We start from the raw sequence: 7781 nt of genomic DNA, 5'->3' as shown, positions 1-7781 counted from the left end.
AACGACGATCGCCAATAGGATAGAGTAGTGACTGTGCCGTCCCCACCGGCATTTGTGATACTGACAGCGCTAGCTGTCGTATATGTCTACTTCGGGGTTTCCGCAGGTTCGACGGAGGTGGCGCCACAGCCAAGGTTCAAACATGAGCGCCATCGTCATCAGAGTTCATCGATGCTACGAGGAACTAAAAACAACCAAACGGATGGACATTAGAACGGCGGCAATGAAAGCCCAGCCAGACTCATAACCAGAAACAAATGTTTCGATAGACATCGACGGAGCCCTTTAGTGGCAAACAACAACAACAACATTTTACTGAATGAGCCCTTGGTTGGGTACAACAGAGCCCCTACTTCGCGATGTCCTGCCCCATGCGTCTTGTTCACTATGGCAACGAATCACGGTTGGCAACAACGACAGCGACGGGAGTAGCCTAGACAGATAGGGGCGAACGAGCAACGTAAGAGAAAACAACAGTTTATTCATTACTTAACTTACCGGCCACCTCCGTCGTAGCTAATGCTATGCGTGATAGGAATCCGCAACGAGCCAACAAGCTGTATCAGGGTGACTCTGGCAGAAGTTATCTTTTTCGCCGTTAATGCACGTTTAGCATTGCGGCTCTCTGATCAAACAAGCGGACAAATTTACGCTCAGAAATCCGTGCGACAAACAAGCTTAGCGTAATGCTGCATTGTTTGCCACTAGCAGTGCAGAAAAGCACTATGTGGGCATTAAGCACAGGTACAGACGCAGGCTAGAGGTACACACATATGGCGATTAGACTGAAACCTACATAACGGCGGAAAAAACGCTCAGAAGATAAGTGGAAATGATACAGAATCTGTCGTTCGATGCCGCTATTGCCACTGCTATAGATGGCGGCTTTACTGCCTTTTAGAGCAGATTTTCTAGTGAACTATGTGCCAAGTGACCCTGGCACAAGTTCCAATGGCGCAATGTGCTGCAGTGCATTAAAACCTGGACTGAGTTCTGATAGAGCGTGTAGCATGTCTGCTACCGACAAAGAACATCACATTCGGTTAAAAGTAAGGACTCCTTAATTTTGAAGAATCAGCTGTTTGGAAACTCGGATGTGGTTTTCGCTGTGGCTACGCGAAACCACTACCGCTTCCATTAGCTTTATTTAGTTTGGTATGGGTGAGCCATGCAGAAGCTATACCAAATATGCGTTGTTATCACAGACGCCTACCGACTATACCTAAGTAACCAGTACAACTAAAGCCACTCACGCTGAGTCTAGGGGGTACCGTATAGCCAGTCTAACGCTACGCTGTAGGGCATTGGCTTATGCAGACTCAAACAGCTTTTGGAGCCGAAGTCTATGCATGACGTAATGATAATATGAACGTCCTGTGCATATAGATACCTGTACGCGGCGATACATCAGCGTGTGTTCCTCTTAAGCCAACGAAGTGATGGACCGAAAAGCTTATGAAGTCCCACGACACGAGGTCTTCATGAAGTTGGCGAAGTGTCTATCTCTTTGGTGATTATACGTGGCACCTAACAATATCCGCCGGCAGGCCCAACGACAGCCGCAACCAGACGTACATAGTAAATAAAACTGACAGTCAAGTTAAAAAAAAGATAGGTATAATTCGCGGCGAAGCTCGGCGGGCATTCCTTTGCCGCATTTCTAACGCAGACAAAACACGGAAAAATAGTGAGAAATATGAAGAGCTAGGGCATTTTGTAGTCGTTGGTCATCGTTTCTATAAACATTTGACTTCTAGCTGCATAGATGGGGCAGTAAAGCATAGCGAACAGGAACATGAATCATACTGTACTGGGATCGACGATTTAATAAACGTTACAATGGACGGCCTATGTACAACATTGTTAACTACCTCGTGTCTGCCTGTCTGTCTCCACACATTTGACGTGAATGAGACACACGGACAAACATGAGTAAACATAACTGAAAAGGGCAAATGGGTAAAAGCAAATAGTAATCAAATATATAATTAATATTTATAACTATTATATTGCAAAGTTGTTATGGACTAGGAATTGTATCGGTAAGGTGTCTGAGACCGGACATTTTCTAGCAAATTTGTTTGGCTTAGGTTTGCTGTTGTTGTCGTTAGAGTTTTTATTGCTAAATTAACAAAATAAAGAAAAGCATCAACTTTGTCCGAAGACTACTCGTTAAACTACGCGACATTGAAAATGTATTGTTAAAATATCGGAAAAAATTTGCCCGTTTACCAGCAGCCCTTGCCGAGCAATTGATCGTACCATAGCCAACGACAAAAAGAGATCGAAGATTCCGGCACGCACAAAGGTGTCTACACCTCTGCGTGGACCATTCGTCGACCCGGGGGGTTTTGACTGTTCATCTATTCTGGGAGCTAAACCATATTCAAGCGCAAAGTTGTGTAGCCTCTCGTTTTTCAGAGGCCTTAGCTAGGCCACCTGACCTATATTTACTGACTAACGGTTGGTATTACAGTTATTATAATGAATACTAGTATAGTTACGTAGTTTGTTTGGTAAACACATTGCGCTTCAATCGGATGTGGCAAGGGTGCAAAGGACTATGTACGCGATCGGTCAATAGCACCTCGTCCGAATCGCCAGGGTTTATCTTCTGTTGAGCATAACACACAAACTATACTCGTCCAGGCGTTGGAAGGCGTTTGAATTTGGAGAGATGGCCGACATGCCGATCGTGGCCGCTGAGGCCCGCCCACTCGGTTCGGGGTGCCATCTGTACCGCTGGAGTAAAGAATGTTGTCTAGATCACTATAACACTGGAAAATACATTGGTGTGCAGGAAACGAAATCCTCAATCAACTTATAAGGTGACCAATGCAAAAAACATCTGTTCAAAGGTTAAAAATTGTCCTACTGCGAGTTCATTCTACAGAGTCGCTGTACCTGCTCATACTATTTATCGAACTGGCATTGTTATTTACATGATAACACATTAAAGTACATTGATAAACAATTGTGTAGGTATAAATGAAAATAACGCACCCGAGCATTATTCGTTTAGAGGTAGCTCGAGCACAGCATGAACCTGTAGCAATACATACAATTATTTAGTAACATAATATTATTTTCCGTACCAGCTATACATCAATGAGCGATTGGCTTTCAGGCCTCGGATTGATGCAATGTTATTATAAATAGTCACATAGAAGGCTAGCAATCACAATGGTAGCTAACAATGGAACTCTCGGTTTGCTCAATCATCGTACCTTAAGGTTACTCTTGATGTGACCACTATGTGAACCGCTCAAACATTATGCAACTACTCAATGTCTGACTGCATTGATGGACACGTTAGGGGAGACGTTATTGGAGGACGTGTTAGGCTTGCTTTATAAGGGGACAATTACACATGGCTTGGCTAGTCGTTTGTATATATATTGTTCCTAGTATCTTCAATTGGCGGTGGAATCTAAGCAGATAGGCTCAGTCAGTGTCGGCCTAACAACTACCCTTGTCTACGCATATCAGTACGATGTGTCGCAGATATATCGTGTTGGATTATTTCATGCATCTGAAATGCGTAACAAACAAACATCAAAGGCTCAAGTAGAGCCTGTGGCTGTAGTAAGCGCAACATAGCGTTTCTTCTCAAACCAATTTACCTCGCTCTTAAATATCGCCGACATATCAGCTAGATTTCGGCCTTTAGCAAAACTTCGTTTGTGAATCTCGGCCTCCTTCTTTCACCCCTCCTTCCGCCCCCAGTCAGAGCTAAACCGCTCCAATCGTCAGGAGCTGCTCGGCGATTCAATAGTCAAACTTCGTTGAACAGCCAATATTCCTTCCGTCAATCCTTTGATCAATATCGATAAATAACGGTCGTCTCGTCCGCAATCAGAGATCGCGTTAACACTTACATCGGCTAACAGCCACAAGAAAAAACAACATCAACTCGACGAACTCCCCACTACTACAATAGACTGCCATATTCTACTCTTAGTACGCCATAAGAACACTCGGGACGAAATACGTTACGGAGTCTGACTTTTTCCCGTTCCAGGCACCATATTACCTTCATAAAGAGTCGAACCGGCAGCTTGAGTTATCGTTGTAGTTGACCGATGGACGGCAGTAATCATAAATGATTCGCGCTTCGTCGTTAGGCAAACGCTGAATCGGACAAAACGTGCACCCTGGCTGGTTCTATTCTTATGATTACGCCTATGTTTGAGTAGTGCAATCATATAGAGAAGTTTTTCTTAGTAAGCGAGCCATTTGCTTGTGGGTGGATGACTAGTGAGAAAACAGTCATCTCTCGATCAGTAAATCCAGTAGAGTATGAAAGCAAAAAGTTGACTAGAAGTTCAGCCGGCAACGTCCTTGCTGCCGTAATCATTACTAGAATCATCATATCACAATACGTATGGATATCAGTCACACGTAGTCAATACGATGAAACTTCGCTGTCACATCGTTAACTTACTCAAGCCAGATATTCGACAGATAAAACAGTGCCAATTACTAATCAATATTTTAGTTGAGCTACGTCAAAAGGACACTGATAGGTGAGTGTAGTAGCAAGCAACAGCTTAAAGCGGTTTCAGCCTTTGTCTTGGCTTATTGCCACAAAACGAGTCATCAATAGAACCTCGTTAGACGTACCCCACTTCGGGGTATATCGGGGACAGCTACAGTATTGAGTAATATATACTAGTAGAAGTTCTGGAGACAATTTTTGCTCAATGGGCGATTCAGCAACAATGGCAAAAAACACAGGACGCGCCACAGCAATAAAGGAGAGGCCTGGAGCAACTTAAATGGGCGTATGACTAACTGACTGAGTGTGTAAGACAGAAAACTGTGTTTGTGAATGGCGTAGGTAGTAGCTGTTTGCTGTTAGGGGGCAAGCAAGAAAAGCGAAAGGGGATTGGCTTTATCTGTCGCTATCTATCGCCTAGTGAACGAGGAAGAGAGAAAGAACGGCAGCTTTCTGCCCTGCTACTGCTACCGCTGCCGTGAATTGGGTACGGAAAAACTAACGGCACGAAATAGACGACAGCGTGGCAGAAACAACAACAATAACAACAGCCATCGCAGCACCACATCGACATCGAGCATTTGAAGGGCGATCATCCTTCTTGGCAGAAAGAACGTTGGCAGGCCCCTAGGAATCCAGCGCGCGCGTCCTCACAACCGGCAGCAGGCCAACACAAACCACGACTACTAAAAAAGTTCAGCTGGCTGAAATACAGAAGCTGACCAGAAAGTCAATGGACAGACCGTCGGAGTCATCTATTGACGCCGGAGAAGTTGCCAGGCAAAAATAGCCGCTTGACTAAGTTCAGCCAGCGCAAGCATACCTTTGCCGTCGCCTTCAGGCCTAATCCCTTTCACATGTAGACAACGGCTTCGGTCTCATACCAACCAATTAACTCAATAAGCAAATGGAACGATGCGGCATTGCTTTTAGTCTGACCGACTAAGCAGGTGGTTTTTTTTTTTAATCATTGGCCATTCCGCGCGACGATGTGTGTCAGCGCCGGTAATTCGTAGCTGCCGAACAGAAGTTGTGTTCGTAGCCGGACAATCGATAAAAAAGTTGTAGCCATGCAGTGGCGACCAGGTAACTTCGTAGCTTACGTATGTATACGTGTGTACTTGTGGCCACTTGTGTTGCATGATCGGTTTGTCCCCTTCTGCCTCCCTTTTATCTTTTAATTTTTTTACGTACGAGAAACATACATAGATGGCTATGTCTTGAGACGGGCAATAGGTTGATTTTAAAGTGGTAACAAGGGAACATGTGGCGACAAAGAAGCATGGCTACGAAAATGTCGTATGATGCATGGAGCTAAATTTCAACGTAGCCATAAGAGCAACTGTTCCTTGTAGATCTACACAACGTAACTTGTGACTAAATAGAAGATATTTTTGAAGTTGTATTAAACGTATCTACTGCATATTTAGTCTGGAATCTTGATCGGGAAAAAAACATTATTCCGCTATATAAAGCCAAGTATCACGGGCGATATTGTTTCGCTGGCTATTTCTATATGATTTGGTGTTCCGGATAAAAGCCTTAGTCGCTAATCATTGGTTAAAAATCTGTATAATGAGTGAGGTAAACGTGAAATTATACAGCTTTTTTGATCAGCAAAGAAGATCTTGAAGATCTGCTGGAGGTGAAATACCTTATTTCGTCAAAACAGCCTCCGTACTTATTGTGCAGGCATCATTCGAATTTCCCCGTGTATATTTTTCTTCGATTTTTCTAGCTGTGGTTGAAATAACCAAGCAAATGTTATCGTAGGACATTTCATCGATTGACCATCCCCGCTTCCCATACAATAAATACGAGCTGTTGAACCTAAGTTCTATAGGAATTCTTCCCTTCTATAAGTGGTATTTGTTTTTAGGCCAGAGACACCGCCGTGCTCCTTTGTCACAGCCTGAGTAAAAAAATTACTTAGTTGTTTCGGATCGTTCGATCCGAATAACACGGATAAATGCCAGATGCGCGAAACGTCCCGTCGAATGGCGGCACTTTAAAAATGATAAAGCATAATATCTAGTTATCTACGTATATCTAACGTGTTCCTTATCCAACATCCAAATCTCTATTATCAGGCATTTTCGACGGCCGCGACCATTGGCGACCCTTGCAGTGTTTGCTTGGCGTTCGGTACCGTCCCCCGCAACGAGTGCAGGTGCTCATCCGAACACTTCGACCGAAAAACGTTCCAGTGTGAAAAGTCCTAAACGCGTGTGAAAGTCCTAATGTGTTGTACGTGCCACACGCCAGTAATCGTAGCAAATTCGCGCCGCAGATACCCGATAGCTGGATCAATCGACTGATCATACACAGGATCTCCCGCACGAAAAAATAGACGAATCTCCGATCATTTCTCTCTTGCTCGCCGCTGGTTTCTTTCGTGATAGAAACTTATCCATATGAGAATCAGGTTTATTGGTCAGCAGCTGTGCTCAACATTAACCGATCCATCAGTTCGATTTGAGATCATTTCGTATGATCGAACAAAGATACAGACAGAGCAGACATTATTCTAATTACTTTGTTCGCGTTTGAGAGAGATCCCTTTTCATTAGGCCGTCCGCCACGTAAGTTCAATGTTTACGTGCAAGCGTAACAGCGAGTGCAGCAACATGCGTTATGGCTGAAACAGACGCGCGTAGCCCTATGTCTGCCGTAATGGCCGAACATTATAGAACAATTGAGGTGTATCTGTATGTGAAGACGAACGAGTAAACTTCATTATGAAATCTGCATTCCGGACGCCCGATCGATTGATCCGTTCGATGAACATACGCGCGAACAATCTATATGGCACGGACGTTGATGTTCAATTGACTGAATACTCTTCAAAAGACCAGTTTGTTTCATCAAAGAACGGCTGAATTCTGGCCTTTGCAATCTTCTTTCTTTCCCAATCCTTTTCATTAGCACAATCTGATCCACAGCAGTATGCTTCATGCGGTTCCTGCAATGTAATATTGAATCTCAGCAGCGGCAGAAGGACCAGCAGCACCATTATATGAGTATTCTTGCATTCCAGTATATTGTTCCTACTGGTCTGTACATGTATAATATTCTATAGAACGATAGCTCGGTTAGTTACACAGTTAACATGTGTTTTATTATCATGATTCATAAGGATGTGGCTACCTGGCTCGATATTATCAGTCTCGTAGCAATCGCGCGGAAAAGTGGCGACCTGCGCCTCCGTAGCTGGGCGCATCTGAGCCAAGCCAATAAGCTCCTTTTGCAGATTATTCTCACCCTTTTCTATGAATATCATCTC

This window comes from Varroa jacobsoni, unplaced genomic scaffold, assembly GCF_002532875.2.
Source record: "Varroa jacobsoni isolate VJ856 unplaced genomic scaffold, vjacob_1.0 scaffold_928, whole genome shotgun sequence".
In the NCBI taxonomy this organism is placed as follows: domain Eukaryota; kingdom Metazoa; phylum Arthropoda; class Arachnida; order Mesostigmata; family Varroidae; genus Varroa; species Varroa jacobsoni.
The sequence above is the reverse complement of the archived record's forward strand: the minus strand, read 5'-3'. Positions refer to the sequence as shown.